Raw genomic sequence first — 19574 nt, 5'->3', positions numbered from 1 at the left:
TTATCATGGTGGCACAATCATTCACATGCCCTCACTTGGACATAATAAAAAAAAGATTAAAAAAAAATAATAATAAACTTTTACATGAGGGGTGGCAAGGCGGCACAGTGAGTAGCGCTGCTGCCTCGCAGTAAGGAGACCTGGGTTCACTTCCCAGGTCCTCCCTCCGTGGAGTTTGTATGTTCTCCCCGTGTCTGCGTGGGTTTCCTCCCACAGTCCAAAGACATGCAGGTTAGCTGCATTGGCGATTCTAAATTGTCCCTAGTGTGTGCTTGGTGTGTGGGTGTGTATGCCCTGTGGTGGACTGGCGCCCTGCCCGGGATGTGTTCCTGCCTTGCGCCCTGTGCTGGCAGGGATTGGCTCCAGCAGTCCCCCGTGACCCTATGCCAGGATATAGCGGGTTGGACAATGACTGACTGACTGACCGACCTTTACATGTACTACATGTACACTTCGTCCAAGGTGAATTCTTTAAAACTGACTTTGTAACTCTTCACAGATTTTATACTAATCTATCTCTGTCTCTCTCTCTCTCTCTCTCTATATATATATATATATATATATATATATATACATACAGTGGAACCTCGAGATACGAGTTTAATTGCTCCAGCACTGAGCTCAGATAGCAATTTCTCATATATAGAACAAACTTCCCCATTGAAAATAATGGAAATCCAGTTAATCCGTTCCGCACCCCCAAAAATATCAACATAAAAATCAATTTTCCTAACAAATAACACTGATAAATAATATACACAAGTGGAACCTCGGTTTGCAAGTAACTTACTTTACGAGTGTTTTGCAAGACGAGCTAAATTTTTAATTTTGACTTGATAAAACGAGCGATGTCTTGCAATACAAGTAGTATGGATACACTTTGTCTGCTGAGTGTCATGTGATCATAACTGAGCTGATGGTTCTTCTCTCTCGTGCGCATCTCTCTTCCTTATCTCTCTCTGCAGCAGCAGCCTCTCTCTTTCTCTTTCTCTCCTTATCTATATCGCTCGCTCGCTCGCGCGCACCTCTCCCTCTCTCTCTTTCTCTCTCCTCTTGAGGGCAATCATCTCCTATTCTCCGTCTGCATGTCCACGATATTTTTGGATACGTTTATACGGCGAACTGCAACAGCAAAACAATGAAATCACAAGCGCACAAACACGTAGATCCTCACGCTACGGGAGAACAAGGAACACTGAGTGAGCTGGACGGGCTGGCAGCGCCAGCTTGGGTGAATCCCCGAGTCGAGGCGGATCGGGAAACGCGTCACGCATACCCACAGCCTGGCTCGTGGCTCTTTACGCGAGCCAATGCTCGTATTTAGATCCGAATTTTTCGCTCATACTTTCCTCTTATCTTGAATTTCTCGTATACAGAGGTGATCGTATCTCGAGATTCCACTGTATATAAAATCCAATGGTTATCTGTCTGTATGTCTGTTCACTTTTCACGAGAGAACTACTTAACGGATTTAGATCGGGTCTTTTTCTAGAATTTGCTTGAACATTCCGGTTGATTTTGCAACTTCTTCCATTGTGTCAAATATAGAGTTTGCTTGCTGTACCGATTTATTTGTGCGAATTTGAGAGAGAGAGAGGCAGCAGACTGAGGGGAGGGGGTAGTGGCCCTCCTCACTCACGCGCTAGCCTAAGGGCGTACCTTACATCCGCTAAGCTAGCGATCGAGAGAACTACTTAATGGATTTAGATTGGGTTTTTTTCTATAATTTGCCTGAACATTCCGGTTGATTTTGCGACTTCTTTCATTGGGCTAAGATTCATAGTTTGCTTGCAGGATCAATATATTCGCGCTAATCCGAGACAGAGGCTGCGGGCCCAGGGGATGGGGAAGCGTGACGTCAGGAGTAGGGAGCCAGGCAGGGCCATCCTCAACTCACGTGCCAGCCTCCGTTCGGGTCGGTCTACCTCTGCGTTTTGGAGCGTAACTTGCCTCTGCTCAGCTAGCAATACCCGTTTCTTTATTGATTCTTAAAGTTCGTCCTGCGTCACTACTACACAGGTAGAGCCGCGGGCACAGCTAGTATATGTATATATATAAAAAAAAACGTTTGCCTGTCTATATGTCTGTCCGCTTTCACGAGAAAACTACTTAACGGATTTAGATCGTTTTTTGCCTATAATTTGCTTGAACATTCTGGCTGATTTTGCGACTTCTCTCATTGCGCTGAGTATCATAGTTTGTTTGCGGTACTGATTTATTTGCGTTAATCCAAGAGAGGCTGTGGGATGAGGGGAGGCGGGCAGGGCCTTCCTCACTCATGTGCCAGCCTCTGTTCGAGTCAGTCTGCCTCTCGCCACGTGTTGGAGTGTACAGTATGGCCCAATGCAAGCCCCTAAGTGCCTTGAGCATGGGAAAGGTGCTACATAAATACAATGTGTTATTATGATTATTATAGTTTTTATTATTACTATCAGAATTAGTAGTAGTATTAGTAGTAATAATTTAACCTCCACTCAACTCTAAAAGTAAAAAATATCTTTTAACAGTTGTAACTCACACTGACTGTAAGTCGCCTTGACTAAAGACATCAACAAAATGTAAAATAATGATAACATGGCAGGGAAATTAGAGTACCCGCAGGAAAACTCACCCAGTCCCAGGGAGAGCATATTAACTATACTCTGGCCGTGACTGGGCACAGGATTCAGACCAAGGACACCGAACCTGTGAAGCAGGACTGCTTAGCACTGTACCAACATGCTGCTCAGGGAAAGAGCTATTTAATGTTTGGCAGACGTCTTAACTTACTCAGTCTTACAAGATCAGAGCCCACTAAAATGACAAATGGTCAGTTTAGTTGGAATGAGGGGGCAGCTACTATTTTACGCAAGACGATTTTGTGGGAACCAAATCCTGGGCTGCAACCTGATCAAAGGCCTTGACACAGTGAAATCAGCAGATTGCTTTCAGCTCAAGACGAGATACGCACTGCTGGAGACTGAGGGAGTCTATTTTTAAGCATTAAAACAGGAAGTATTACATTACAGGCAGGGTCACAAAAACTGGAGGACAAAAAGCCCGCTTGTGTGGTTGATGCCAGCACAATTAAAGCTTTCAAGTGGGCGAGACGTGTGGATTTACTACTGACTAGCAGTGTAAGCATGTTATGGCGGACCTTACGATCTCTGGTTTTGTAGCCTTGCTCACGTTTATGAATGGACAGATTATCTCTAGATCACAAGAGCTGGCAATCGGAACCGAGGATGAGTAAAAAGGCATGTGGGAGTTTGGCAGTGTCATTCATCCATACCGGACCCCACTAAATCTTGTCAAAATCCAGCCATCCACTTTAAAATCCGATTGATTCCTTTCAAGGTGAAAACAACATAGGGAGTAAGGCAGAAACCAATCCAGGATGGGCACCAGTCTGTCGCTGGGCACACTCACAGATACACTGGGCCAAAAGGAGTCACCAGCTAACTGGACATGCATGGCTTTTATAGGGGGGAAAAAAAAAACCCTCACAGACATGGAATGGATTGAGACATTTTTCAGACCCCTACACTTTCTGCGCATTTTATTTAATAATATTCATTATCAGAGGTTTGATTCTTGGACACTATGTTGTCATTGACCCTCTGGACTTTGTTACTTCTAAGATGTATTATTATTTACCTGACATTTCAAAAAGTGTTAAAAATGTTGGAAGTCGGGCAGCACGGTGGCGCAATGGTAGCGCTGCTGCCTCGCAGTTAGGAGACCCAGGGTCGCTTACCGGGTCCTCCCTGCGTGGGGTTTGCATGTTCTCCCCGTGTCTGCGTGGGTTTCCTCCGGGCACTCTGGTTTCCTCCCACAATCCAAAGACATGCAGGTTAGGTGGATTGGCGATTCTAAATTGGCCCGTTTGTGTGTGTGCTTGGTGTGTGGGTGTGTTTGTGTGTGTCCTGCGGTGGGTTGGCACCCTGCCCAGGATTGGTTCCTGCCTTGTGCCCTGTGTTGGCTGGGATTGGCTCCAGCAGACCCCCGTGACCCTGTATTTGGATTCAGCGGGTTAGACAATGGATGGATGGATGGATGTTGGAAGTCTTTGTGTCCAAATAACAATCTTAAACTTTTTGTACGTAAGTAAAGAAAATATCTTTATGAAATGGAGGTTTGGCGCAGGGGGTAGCGCTGCTGCCTCGCAGTAATTACATCCGGGTTCGCTTCTCGGGTCCTCCCTACGTGGAGTTTGCATGTTCTCCCGTGTCTGCGTGGGTTTCCTCCGGGCGCTCCGGTTTCCTCCCCGAGTTTAAAGACATGCAGATTAGGTACATTAGCGATTCTAAATCGTCTGTGGTGTGTGTGATTGTGTGCCCTGCGGTGGGCTGGCACCCTGCCTGGGGTTTGTTTCCTGGCTTGCACCCTGTGTTGGCTGGGATTGGCTCCGGCAGAGCCCCGTGACCCTGTAGTTAGGATATAGCGGGTTGGATAATGGATGAAATGGAGGTTGGGAGAACGAAACATTTTTTTTTTTTCGACAAAATGACCTGGCTGTTCCTTAACTCTTTGAGGGCAGGATATTTTTTTGGAAGCCGGTAGGAATGCACAGCATTCACCGGAGCTAAAGGCAAATCTGGTATGAGAGACAGAAGCAAATGCGCAAAGCAAAATACTCCGTAGACAACATTGCTGAATCGGACCCTGACTTATCGCGCTCTGATTTTAATGCAAGTGATGTGGAGATCAAAAAACGAAAGTGATGTACCAGAGTCAGCTCATCGGTCGCCAGCTAATCGTAGTGCTGAATGTGTTTGTGTAGCGGTCAGCAGCTGCGTGACGACACTATTATATGTCATTATAAGTCAACACCCGCCTTAAAAAGAGTTAATGTGTATCTTTATAGTATGGCAGCTGGTTTGATATAATTTTGATGGTCTTTTGATTAATTGATTATTCAGACTTTTGACAGTTTCCATCCCCTTTTAGGACAAATATAAGAGTTTCATACAGTGAAATACGTTTAACGTGAAAACGCTTAAGACGAAATATCGGTTAACACGAAATAATACAACGGTCCCAACAAACTACTATGTATTTTCATGCATTTTTTTCTCTTAACACGAAACGAAAATCGCTAAACACGAAAAGATTTCCCTTCTGGGAATGAACAAAATACGGAACACACCAGCCGCGCAGGCGAGACTTAAGAGGGGTGTAAAATGAAAGAGAGGTGGTTTCACATGTTTCGTAGAAAGGAGGCTAACTTGGCTTTGAAATACCCTCGGAATAGCCTGTGACACGAGCCAACTTTGTTTTTCTAAGCTACTTTCACCCTCCACCGTTACAAACGCCTCACAAAAAACATCTCATCTCTCATCAGTTGGCTTTGGAATTTGGTGACGAGTACATCGCAGTGTGAGTAAAAATCACTGAGTTTGGTTCGCGTTTTTTTTTCTATTTAAGAAGAATTTTTTTTACGAGCACAGTGGCAAAGAGCTCAGGGGGAAAGCAAACTGCTATTTCGCTTAAAATGAAGATGGAGCTTCTTAAGGCTGTTGATCAAAAACAGAAGACGAAAACGGAAATCTGTAAAGATTTTGATATTGCTAACTCTACATCATCAACAATAATGAAAAAAAGAGAGCAAATTACGGAAATGTTTGAACGGAGTAAGTTTGAGCCAGAGCGGAAACGGATGAGAACGGCCAAGCACGAGGATTTAGAGACGGCTTTACTTGTTTGGTTCAAACAAGCGAGATCTCAGAATGCTCCCATATCAGGACCTTTAATGCTAGAAAGAAGCAATGAACATATCTATGTAAATAAAATGTACTCTAATAAACTTAATTTTGTTGAATATACTGTATGTTTTTTTTGTAATATCCTTTAACACAAAATTCTTTTAACATGAAAAAATATTTCAGTCCCCTCAGTTTCGTGTTAAACGATTTTCACTGTATATGTTTTATGTGTTCTGTTGGGATTTTTGGGTATTATTTCAATTTATTACATTGTACCACACTTCCCAGACTATGAGGTCTTAACAAGCTCTAATTTAATTAATGTATTGGATTTATGGGCACACCAGAACTGATTAGCAATCTATCGCCCTGCAAATAGGGGTGGAGTGGTGGCTCTGAGGTTAGGGCCGTTACCATTGGGTTCTTCTTGTTCACCTCCCTGGCCCTTCTTGACCTGTTAAATCGTTTGTTTCAGATAACCAATTCTAGTAACAGTCCTGATGGTTCCAAACTTCTTCTATTGCACAATTATGGAGACCACTGTGCTTCTAGGAACACTCATCACTTTGGAAATGGTTTTATTCCCTGGCGCTGATCTGTGTCTCAGCACAATTCAATCACGGATGTCTACAGAGAGCTTAGCTCCAGGAAGAGTCCTGGTGGTTCCAATCTTCTTCCACTGCACAATTATCGAGGCTCCTGGGAACACTCAAAGCTTCAGAAGGGGTTTGATCCCCTTGTCCTCACCTACACCTTACCACAATCTGACTATGGTGGTCTACAGTGAGTCCCTTGGACTTCATGGCTCAGTTTTTGTCCTGTCATGCAGTGTGAATTGCAGGACCTTCCATTCTCAGGTACACGGGTCCTTTTCCAAATTATGTTCAATTAATTCAGTTTGCCACCGGTGGACTCCAACATCTCGAGGAGAATGAAAGCAAATGGAATGCACCTGTGAACACAATTTGGAAGGGCCACAGCCACGGGTCTAGGAATGAGAGATTTCAGGTTTTAATTTTTAATATTTTGCAAGAATTTGTTCTCACATTGTCATTTTATTTATTGAGTTATTGAGTGTACGCTGATGGGCATAAAATGGCAAATTGATCCCTTTAAAATTAATTCTGCAACACAGTAAAGTGAAGGAGTCAGAATACTATTTGAGTCCAGTGTATGGGGAGAACAGGGAGACTTCACATGGAGAGCAAGGAATCAAACCCAGCATCGAGGAGCCATGAACCAGAACAGCTTCAAACCCTGTATTCAACTTACAAATAAAATTAAATAAATTGACTTCCTAGTAATAAAAAAAGAGTCACAAAACTGGATGCTTATAAACTGTATGGAACATAAAAAAGAAGTGATACAAAAGCCATAATAATAAACGATTCAACATGTAAGCTACTTACCGACCCTCTTGAAGCCAGGCAGCCTGCAAGTCATCATAAATGAGTCCGCTTTTCCCACTGCTTTCGGGGGACAAGATCAGGGGGCTTCTGGAAGGGAAGAATCCTTATCTTGATTGGTACCAGCCCGAGACACACTTGTTTGTCAGGCACAGAAATGTCCCACCCTGGTGTGAGGTTTCCACTGAAGTTCAACTTTAGAGTCTCAGATTCCCAAACGTTTGGCTCAGGGGCTGAGGAATTAAATTGAAAAGTAAAAAAAAAAAAAAAATAAATGTAAAGAGCTCAGAAGAAAACTTAAATTCACGTTCGACAAAGCAAGTAAGAGCACTCTGGACGTTGAGTTTGAATTCTTTATTCTTCTCTGCATCTATGCTGTCACCTGCTTATTCAATTTAGGGTCACAGGAGGCTGGTGCCTATTAGGTGAATGGAGAGTGTGTAGGGTGGAGGATACCAAAGCTGGACATGGTCGGGGGGGTTAGTTCATTTTGGGGCATACAAATTTAATCAGTTACCCTAAAACTGAAGGCAAACCAAAGGGTTCAAACCAGGCTGCTAGATCCGGGACACTAAGCACTGCGCCACCCTGCACTGAATTCATTTGCTGATTCCAGTTTAGAGTCGTGAGGAGTTGATGCCTGTCCTGGCAGCACTGGGCATTGTTATATTAATTTGAGTTCACTTATGTTATGGGTATACAGTACATATTGAAGTGCCATTTTGGACGAAATGACCTGTTCACTTCAAAATTACTCTTCTGTAAACCTGGGCACAAGGTGCCAGTCCATAGCAGGGCACAATCCCCCACACCTTGCCAGTTATTTTTTTCATTTCTTCACCCTAAAAGAAGCTAAACAACTTTATTTAAAAAATGATGATTGGTTTGCATCCGTTGAGGTCACGCCATGTCTCTTGTAACCAGAAGGGGGTGCCACCGAGCCACTAAACCCACAACCAATAATTTCCAACACATTCACGGGTTCAAAGTATCGATTTTTTCAATCCAACAAGCACTAAATACCATAGAGTGCATTGAAGCACAGCTAATAACCATACAAATAATGAACCTTTTCCTCTCCTTTTGCCTTCAGTTGAAAATCGCCCTCTGCCTCCCAACTCTGACTCCCCTAGTAAGGCAGCAGACTCCTTTTATACTGGATCAGGAAGAGCTTCTGGTGATGACTTGTGAGGAGTCCCCCAGCCCAAAAAATCCTCACCCTCCACAATCCCTCTATGTCACACAGGGACCTCGACAGGGCTGCACGTCCGGAACTCCAGTTCACGGTCGTCTTAAAGTATGGGCACTGGCAGAGGGCCACAGGAGCACGGGGGTCCCCAATGCTTCTGATGTCTATATATGTATCCAATTTGCTATCAAAGCAGTGGCACCAGTGCACTACTTTGCCCGTGGGGCCTATGATGCTACTTCAGGGGGCATGGCAGCAGACGAATTACATTTAGTCAGGCCTCTATGCAGTTCTAATGAAACCCTACAGGTGTCCATGCTGGGACGCCTCCAAATGTATGGTGAATAGAACTACTCCTGGTCTCCGGCTTCTGCTTGTCCATCCCCTGGCACCTTCCATTTTGTCTTGATTTCATGCCGTCATCCAGCCGGTACCCCTACTGTGGATGTTTTCCTTCCATATCACCAAAGATGGTTGGGTTGAGCTAACTGGGCAGGTCCAAACTGGCACTGTCATGGACTGGCACCCCAACCAGAGATGGTTCCAATCGTTCAACCCTAAACTAATAGCTCACGTGTGGTGAGTGTACTGCTGCAACAATGGCTGCCTTCGCATCACCCAGGTGGATGTTACACGTCAGTGGTGGTTGAAGTGGCTTTCTGTGTAAAGGGATCAAGTAGGGTACAAAAACGAAATATAAATGTAATTAATTATTATTCTTATTGCTTTCATAAGAGTGAAGCTTTGAAATCAGCTTTCTTTTGTCCAGCGCTTCGTAATTCACCGGTACCAGAAAACCACATATAATACGTTCATCTTGAAGTCTAGTTATGCAAGACGTGGATCATTTTGGGGTCTTCCCCAGTTTCTGCAACCTCTAGACCCAAAAACCTCTCATTTCTAGGCCATTTTAGGACCTTAATGTGCAAAAGAAATAGCACCTTAACGATGAAGAGTAAACCAATAGGTGTCTGCAACAAAAATAATCACAAGGACTTGGAAGTTGTGAAGGCCACATCAACTGACCCCCTGGGGTACACCACCTATTGAGATACGAGGGTTCAAAGTTACTCCTTTCACTCCATTAACAAAACTTCAAAAATATCAGATTAGTAATACGGGCACATGGAGTGTCGTTTCGTGCTATTTTTAAGGTTACCAATCACAAATATGATTCCATTTTTGGTATTTCATTGTTTACTGGTGGTCCCAGCCCTCTGACAGCCACTTCCAGAGGGTTAAAATTGACAAATGTCAAAACATAAGCATGTGAGGTATCATTTTAGACTATTTTCAGGTCAGTGATTATGAATCTAGTGTTATTTTTGATTTTTGATGCTTTATTAAGGATTTAGCCCTCCATGGACCTCTATGATAATGGGGAAAAATAACCAATTTCTATTACAATTGAGAATATTTAGACTTTAAACTCAAATATCTGATGCAACTATTCTTTTTTATTATGTACTTCTACCTCATGAAGTATAGATTGGTCCAGATCTAATTAAGCAATTTCCATTGCGCTATAACTTATTAAGTTTATTACATAGAAAATCACCCGAAAAATCCCAGACCATCAAGAAGTGTGCGAACCGACGACATGAAGAATTGTCTTTGTGCTGAACTGGAATCATCCCTGCATAAATCAAAGTCATCCAAACGATCTGGATCTGCATGAGTAGATCTGGACCACCCTGCAAATCATTAATTACATTTTTACGAACACCCCCAAATTAGGGTGGGCTTGAGCTAATTCAGACTTTAATTTTAGGAGCACCATTTGGGTTTATTTTTTTCTTCTCCTAAATGCTATTTATTCTTCCCTGCTATTAATAAAAATGAAAACACACACAAAGCACTGCACTAAGCAACTCTACTGCACGAAGAAAATTCTCAGAAAGCCAGCCAGCCATATTTATAATGCACACATCCTTTGGCGACATGCCAGGGAAGTTTTAAGTATCAACTTCAGCTTGTTTTTCCCAAACACCCCAAACTGTCGGAATTTTTTCCCATGCTTTTGCCACTTCCAGGAACTCCTAATATTAAGAAAATAACAAAAAGGCAGGATCCAGCACGACCAAATGAGTTTAGCATGTTTTAAGTTACCGTGCCCCCCACCTCCCCAAGCCCCTTTCACCCCGCTGCTACTTTAAACCAAGTAAACATAAATGATCCGAGTTCAGGCTCAATTTTATGACTTCACTTGAACTGTCTGGCTTTCCTCTCACTTCACCCCATCTGGACACAATGTGGGCTTCAGCATGAGGGAGTCTGTAGCAGTAGCAGTCGGCTCCGGCGAGAACAATACAACTGGCAGCAATAGACGGCGATGGGCAGCCCTGCTTACACTGAACTTGCTGTGCTGCTCTGCCCCAGGCATGACTAGAATTCTGCGAGGGCTAATTTAAAATCCAGCCAAAGCTTCACAACCAAAGCAATTAAGAGACACAGAACCCCTGTAGGAAAAGAAAAAGAGAAAAAAAAAAACTTGGCCAGATGCTCAACATGGCCAACTGAGCAGCTTTTTCATCTCAAAACTATGTCCAAACAAGCTGAATAAGAATGCAAGCAACAGAGCGCAACGGCAGAACCTTTGAGCAACGCGTTTCAGAAAGGAAACCCAACGCAATACAATTTAACGGCCATTTCCACCGGCAGAAACAGACAAACGCGTAGTGCTGATGAAAACTTCACTGTCTCGCTCCTGGAGGAGGTGAACGGATTACTGCGGTAGCTTTAAAGCCCCAGGGTATGAGTTCAAATCTCAGCCTGAGCTCCTTCTGTGTGCAGTGTGAACATACACAACATATGTGATTTCTATGTCACGGTGTGTGTGTGTGTGTGTGCGTGTGTGTGTGTGTGTGCGTGCGTGTGTGTGTGTGTGTGTGTGCGTGTGTGTGCTCCACCAGGGACTGTGACTTTCCTCCTATATCCCAAAGACGTGCAGGTCAGGTTAGATGACTTTGAAAGAGTCTGTGGAGGACCAATTCAGAGATAACAGCTAGGAGATTTAATGTCATTAAGTACTTTTCACTTCCTTAGTTTTCATGTTTTCTAGTGTAGATATGACATAGATATAAAAGAGGCAGATAGATAGATAGATAGATAGATAGATAGATAGATAGATAGATAGATAGATAGATAGATAGATAGATAGATAGATAGATGTGAAAGGCACTATACAACTAGACAGATAGATAGATAGATAGATAGATAGATAGATAGATAGATAGATAGATAGATAGATAGATAGATAGATAGATAGATGGATATCACTTCCCACACTAAAGGAACATTGAAGATGGATACGAAAGGCACAATATAATAGATAGATCAGTAGATAGGTGGTGACACAGTGGTTAGTGCTGCTCGATTATGGTTCTATATCCAGTTGATGATTAAACATACATATATATATACAAATATATATATGAAATACTCACCTTATGTAACCCCTTTTCTATGGTGTTTTTCTTCTCTGAACTCTTTGTTATTTATTTTCACATCTATTCATCCATCTATCCATCTATCTATCTATCTATCTATCTATCTATCTATCTATCTATCTATCTATCTATCTATCTATCTATCTATCTATCTATCTATCTATCTATCTATCTAATAGAGCCCATTTCATATCTATTTATTATATATATATAACCCCTTTGATATCTATAAATGTTTTATAGCCCCTTCCATGTCTATCTACTTATCTTAAGTAACCCCTTTTCTTCTCCGAACCCTTTACTGTATTTTATTGTGTCTTGTGTTCATTATCTCTCTCACTAGTCCAGTGTTGCATGGTCCCTTGTATTGCCGAGATAAGCTTTGACCCTTTTTAACCTTAAACTGGACTGGCAGTTTCATAAGAGATGAATATGCAATGCAATTTAACTAAGCAAAGATACACTTGCAATAACAATTATATTTACACAAGCAAACTCTTTCAGAGCAAAAAAATAATTAAGCAAGAAATTTAAAAATTATATAATTTATCTTCTTAAAAATAGACAACCTATTGTGCACACACACCGTGCAGATTCATCTACCCTTGCTATTACTAAACCTGCTTAATTATATTTGCACAACCGTACACATTTAATACAAAAAAAGATAAATGATATAGACATACTGTGAACAAGCTCTGAATGTGCATCCACCTTCCTTCAATATCAAGCCCACTTAACTATATTTGCACAAACAGACACATTCAGCACAGAAAAAGATAATAACATAACAACCTGCAGAATGACCTCATATCTAGGAGAAGCTAACACGCCATTCTGTGATTGTTGGGTAACATCAACAGGAATCTGCTCTACAGCACCGGGTCTGAAAATGACAGGATTGATTTTGTACTCCCTCTTCACGAATACGCAAGCAAATAAAAAACTTGAAGAAACAGACAGACCTGTTGTTATTCTCTGTAGTATTTATCCATCAATACATTTAATGAGCTCACTTAATCCACGATTAAGGCCAAGGGGAGTCGGAATCTCGGGCACAGATACGCAAGTCATTTAAAACAGAGTGTCTACTTATAGACAACTTACTGTTGCTTAACGTATGTCCATTCAACCAACACTGAATCTGCTTAGCTCAATAGACAGCCTACCTACCCTGGCAAGATAAGGGCACAGGACCAGTATTAACCAAGGGCAGGGCACCATTCATCATGCATGTCTGTATAAAACTAAAGAAATCATGCAACTAATGGCAACATTATCACATTTTCTTAATCCAACTCGGGGTCTGCCTATGCTGGTAGCACTGGTGCAAGGCAGGAAGCATCTGCGGGTTTGGGTGCCAATCCATCGCTAAGTGAATACTGTACAACTAAAGTCCAAAACTTACAAAATTTTCATTTTTAAAATATAAAAAATCTCAAAGCTAAAATAACTTTCACCCGTCTGGTTTAGTTTTCCAATTACTTTGTCAAACAATTTTTGGGGGACCCAAAAATTCCTGGAATCAGTCAATAGCATGAGAGTAGGGTGCAGATATCAACTATGGCGCTAACTTTTACATGCCTACAGTCTTATTAATCAGTCCACTGGGAGGCATTTTGCTGCATATTTCAGACATTTATTCTACAGTTGTGCCCATGACTTTGGCAATTTTGGTTTTGTCCAAGCCGAAGAAACCATGTCAGGTCATATCGAACATCAAGACAGCAATGGTCTTTTTTCCGACATTAACAAACTTCATGTGATCATGACATCACACTGAACTGCTGAGGCAACACCCGGAATGGGTGGCACACACAAAACTGCATTCGCCACCATTACAGTGCACCCGCAAACACCGCTACACCTGAACACGCCACATTGTCAGTGAAAGAGTTTCTGACCAAGAACAATGCGGTTGTCGCCTCACACCTCTCGTATGTACCAGATCACATTATTATTGTGACTTTTTTTTTGTTTTGCCCGTGAAATTAAAACTAAGACTGAAGGGAAGACGATTTGCTACCATGTAGAAATCTACAAAAAGGCTTTTGAACACTTTAACAAAAGATGAGTACAGAAAATGTTAGCAGGAATGGAAGATGTGCTGGGTGCACTGCATTTCAAAATAGTACTTTTATAAAGAATATAAGGGAATTATAACATGTGGAATTTTTGGATTCTACGTTGCCATAATCGCCACTGTTCTATCTTTCATTTTGCCTTCAGCCGATGTCACTGCTAGTCGTTGAGTATAATATATTTAAAAACTTTGCATGCCAACTCGCTAGCACAGCTGTGATCGCACCTTTTCCTGACAGCCAATTACACGCTGTCTTGAAGAGCTGGTGTTGTATGAAGGGTTAACAGGTACTGCGGGTTCAGCTTCTTTGTTTTTCTTCATTTTTCCATTCTGTTATGTTTGATAAAACATGACATCTCAGGCAGATAAGCTTCTCCTCTGTAAATGAGGTCCAAAACACTGTGCTCCTTATTCCTCGTCGCTGTTTTCTATGTATTGTACTTCCAGTTGAGCTTTTCATTGGTTGTCAGCTCCCATGCACACACAGCTCGCTTCTACTCCTGAAGACAAACCTGTTTGATTTTGTCGAGGGGAAAGTTGCGGACTCCTTGGATTGAGTCACTGGGTATGTCAGGCTAGATGTGGTGAACATAATGGCACAAAAATGGCTGCCGTCACAGCATTCCGGGTATACACTACGCATTAGTGACGGTTGAAGGAGAATTATCCAGCTGCAGTCAGGACAGTTTTAGGCCTCTGACAGGCACTTCAGACAAAATGAGGCTCGGATTCTCTTTGTATTCATGTGAGAAACACAACAACGTTTATGTTTAACCACTTGTTGTGACGAAGATGGACAGGATTAGAAATGAGGACATTAGGGGGTCAGCTCAGGTTGTACGGTTTGGAGACAATGCCAGAGATGTGATTGCGTTGGTTTAGACATGTGCAGAGGAGAGATGCTGGGTATATTGGGAGAAGGATGTTAAGGATAGAGCTGCCAGGGAAGAGGAAAAGAGGAAGGCCTAAGTGAAGGTTTATGGATGTGCTGAGAGAGGACATGCAGGTGGCGGGTGTAACAGAACAAGATGAAGAGGACAGAAAGATGTGGAACAAGATGATCCACTTAGGCAACCACTAATGGGAGCAGCCGAAAGAAGAAGAAGTTGTTATAATGTACTGGTGAGACCTCATCTGGATTACGGTGTTAAAAACTGTTGAATTTAAATTAAGGGATGTTATGCTCAGATTATATAATTGTGTTGGTTTGGACATGTACAGAAGATAGATAGATAGATAGATAGATAGATAGATAGATAGATAGATAGATAGATAGATAGATAGATAGATAGATAGATAGATAGATAGATAGATAGATAGATAGATAGATAGATAGATAGATAGATAGATAGATAGATAGATAGATAGATACTTTATTAATCCCAAGGGGAAATATGCTGGGTATATTGGGAGAAGGGTTCTAAGGATAGAGCTTCCAGGCAAGAGGACAAGACGAAGGCCTAAGAGAAGGTTTATGGATGTGATGAGAGAGGACATGCAGGTGATGGGAGTAACAGAACAAGGTGAAGAGGACAGAAAGGTATGGAAGAAGATGACCCGCTGTGGCAACCCCTAATGGGAGCAGCCGAAAGAAGAAGAAGATATCTTAGCTCTTGAAACAGCAAGGTGGACCAAACCCCTCGCTATCTGATTTAATGTTATTAGGTGAGAACATGCACCTCCGATTTAATGTTACAAACTCCAAAGGGCACCATCTGCTCTTTGAAACCTTCGGTCCACAAATATTTTCTCAGAGACTATAACCTGATGTGTTTTTTTTGAGAAACTATCAGGATAGAGAACATAAGATACATCTGGACAAGAACAGGCCATTCTGCCCAACAAAGCTTGCTAATTCCATCCTTCTTAATTCCTTCAAAATAACATCCAAGTCTAGATGTGAAGGCTCCTAAAATTTAACCACCTACCACACTACTTTGTAACTTATTCCACCTGTCAATGGTTCTCTGCATGAAGTAGAATGTCTTCTGCCAGTCCACAAGTCAAAAGAGTTCAAAGCTGCTGTTCTACAGTTCATTATCAGCAAACCCACACTAGCTTGGTATCATCTGCAAACTTAACCAGCTTGTTGTTTAGACTGCTATTTCAGAAGGTTGTCGTAACTTTGAACACCATCAAAACCTGAAGACAAGCTTGTCCACAATGCCTGCTGCTTCCTTATTCATGTTCTCTAGAGGGCTGATGCCCAAATAGTTCCAGATTTCACTGTGTGCTTAAATGTCTTCCTGACTGATGTAGCCAGATAATTTCCTGCTCTGTCTGCCACGGTGACCTTCCTTTAACTGCCACCAGAAGGCGTGGGAGGGAATGAGGGAGGAGCCTCAGCTGATTCAGAACTTCAGATTTTCTAATACTCTGCACTTCACGCAGTGCACATCCAGTACTAATAAACATTTACAGTTCAAGCTGCAGCAGCAAAACGTTTCTCTTGTACTCAACCGGATAACCATCCCCAGTGCCCACTCTGTATGTCTGCTCACTCCTCACACACGTGGTCTCTTGTGCCATATCAGATAAATTGTTGTGGAGTTCATTCTTTATCTTGTGCAACTCCTGAGAGCAGCAGACAGAGACACACTGGTGCAGATATCCTGTGGTGAAACAACAGGGCTTCATGTTCAGCCCATTTCCTTTCTGACATTTGGTTATCTTTGTTTAAGTAACAACTGAAGGACCCCCCCACACACACACACACACACATACAACACCCAACCCAAAAAATAAATATTCCTCAAAGAAAAATTGAGTTACTTTTCTTAAAATAAATCTTTTATTGCCAGGCTGCTGTTATTTTTCTTTTCTCCTTGCACCCTGGAGTTGTTTATTTAAATGAATTAAAATATCACTTTCAGGACAGCGGGTTGCCTTTAATACAACCGCAGCATCAGCGTGATCAACAACATTTAATAGGCTCTTGTAAAAGAGTGTGTTGGAACAAAGGAAGCATCGAAAGCAACGATTCAGATCTGCGTGAGCAAGCACTTTGTTTTCTAAAAGACTTCATGTGCTACAGGTTTCCAAGTGGCTTGGTCTTTTTTTCCTATCCACTTATTTTTGGCTTGTATGAATAATGGTGGGGGTGTACATGAATATTTCCTACACTGGACTGGCAGGTCCTTGCCTTGCGCCAACTGTGGCAGAGCAGTTCCAGTACCCCAAAACTACGTAATCTGCCAACACTGCCAGGGTTGATCCCTGCTGTTCACCTAATGGTGCCAAGATACACTCCAGAACCTCATGACCCTGCAGTTTCCACAACAAGTAGTTCTTCCCTGTAACTGAATGTTGTCACAGGATAAACTCCATGATGTTGTTATCTGCTGTCTCCTTCAAGACTGGTTACTGTCTCAGACTCAGTGCTTCTGTTGTTTGGTGTCCCGGGTTTATGCACAGTGCTGCGGGATACAACTCAGCACCTCACTAAACGTGTAACCTGATGTCCCAATGCAGGCTTGTTTGAAGCTCTGCAACCTACACCCCTGATTTTATAAGCTTTGACATCCAAAGTCCATGTAGTCTGGCACCTCATCATAGATAGATAGATAGATAGATAGATAGATAGATAGATAGATAGATAGATAGATAGATAGATAGATAGATAGATAGATAGATAGATAGATAGATAGATAGATAGATAGATAGATAGATACGAAAAGTGCAATGTAACAGATAGATTGATAAGATATGAAAGGTGGTAAATTATTGATAGATTGATATGAAATGTTCTATATAATAGTTAGTTAGGAATGGCACTATATAATAGATATTAATTGTACCACATGAAATGAATACAAAGATAAATAGATGGATATGAAAGGTGCAATATAATATATAAATATTGTAATGGATGGCAAGGATGGACTGGCTTTCTGAATGGACCCTGGCTTGAAGACAGACAGATAGACAAATAGATAGATAGATAGATAGATAGATAGATAGATAGATAGATAGATAGATAGATATGAAAGGCACTATATAATAGATAGATAGATAGATAGATAGATAGATAGATAGATAGATAGATAGATAGATAGATAGATAGATAGATAGAGATAGTAGTTTTAGTATAGTTGGCAGGATAGCACACAGACCGACTAACCGACCAACCGACCAACCAACCGACCGATAGACAGGCAGGCAAACAGACAGACAGACAGACAGACAGACAGACAGACAGACAGACAGACAGACAGATAGATAGATAGATAGATAGATAGATAGATTAGATAGATAGATATAGATAGATAGATAGATAATAGTTTTAGTATAGTTGGCAGGATAGCAGACAGACAGACCGACCGATAAGACAGGCAGACAGACAGACAGTAGTTTTAGTATAGTTAGTAGAATAGCATACAGACAGACCGACCGACCAACCGACTGACAGACAGATAGATAGATAGATAGATAGATAGATAGATAGATAGATAGATAGATAGATAGATAGATAGATAGATAGTTTTAGTATAGTTGGCAGGATAGCAGAAAGATAGATAGATCCAAATCCTATTATGTGATATCATCTACTGTTAAATTCTGCTCCGTACTTGTAATATTTTTATTTCACTATTATATTGTATTGAGGATGACTTGTGTTCTGTTCTGTGTGTTGTGTTGTATTGACCCCCTTCTTTTTGACACCCACTGCACACCCAACCTACCTGAAAAGGGGTCTCTCTTTGAACTGCCTTTCCCAAGGTTTCTTCCATTAGTTCCCTACTAGGGTTTTTTTGGGAGTTTTTCCTTGTCTTCTTAGAGAGTCGAGGCTGGGGGACTGTCAAGAGGCAGGGCCTGTTAAAGCCCATTGCGGCACTTCATGTGCGATATATTTAGATGATGTGGTACTTTATATATCAGACCCACAATAAAAATCACATATGACATCTGTGCCTTTCACATCCATCCATCCATCCATCCATCTATCTAATCCAGGGTTAGTTTATTGCTGTGATGATAATCCTGGATGAGATGGGATGGGATGGGATGGATGGATGGATGGATGGATGGATGGATGGATGGATAGATAGATAGATAGATAGATAGATAGATAGATAGATAGATAGATAGATAGATAGATAGATAGATAGATAGGAAAGGTATAGATAGATAGATAGATAGATAGATAGATAGATAGATAGATAGATAGATAGATAGATAGATAGATAGATAGATAGTTTTAGTATAGTTGGCAGGAAACTGGACTCCTAGCATAATTAAGTGAGCTGTTACTCCCCACTTTTGGTGTGTTGGGGTCAATGTTGCAATTATAAAGCTAAGTTCTGTATACTTTTATTAAAATGTATTAAGCAGCTATTTGGGGATAATGTTTTTTCTCTGTACTTTATTAACAGTATTTTCCTCCTGATTTTCGTTCTGCTTTTCCAGGTGCTCTACTTATCTAATCCATTCATAACTGATTAGTGGGTGGAACGCTGAAGTACTTGCCACCTTTTGTCATTCAGTGTTGTTTGCCCGGGTGTGTGCTCTGCTTGTTTTAAACTGTCATTATTAAGACACAATTAAGGGAGCAAACCACACAGTAAAAGGGCAAGATAATAGGAAAATAACAAAAAAAAGTAAAACCAGAACTATTTCTAAATGTCTTATCAATGTAAAAATCATTCTGCTGTGCTTTTCTGAATGCAGAATAAGAGATGAGAAAACAGACCAGCTAATTAAATGAGATAAATTATTACCCATTATTATCGCTGAATGTGACTCTGGTTGGACCAAAAAGCAGCA

The 19574-nt window shown here is 41.5% G+C and overlaps 1 protein-coding gene across 1 annotated transcript in view; it reads right to left on the bottom strand.

Moving 5' to 3' along the window:
* znf516 (zinc finger protein 516) overlaps positions 1-19574 on the bottom strand; it is a 188628-nt gene that overhangs the window by 135631 nt on the left and 33423 nt on the right. The window contains exon 2 of the mRNA XM_039736599.1: positions 7098-7323. The gene's annotated coding sequence lies outside the window, so the exon portion shown is untranslated. The remainder of the gene's footprint in view (positions 1-7097; positions 7324-19574) is intronic.

The sequence above is a fragment of the Polypterus senegalus genome, chromosome 15 (genome assembly GCF_016835505.1).
Source record: "Polypterus senegalus isolate Bchr_013 chromosome 15, ASM1683550v1, whole genome shotgun sequence".
Classification (NCBI taxonomy): Eukaryota; Metazoa; Chordata; class Cladistia; order Polypteriformes; family Polypteridae; genus Polypterus; species Polypterus senegalus.
Note: the sequence above shows the minus strand (reverse complement) of the source record. Positions and strands in the feature narration are given on the sequence as shown.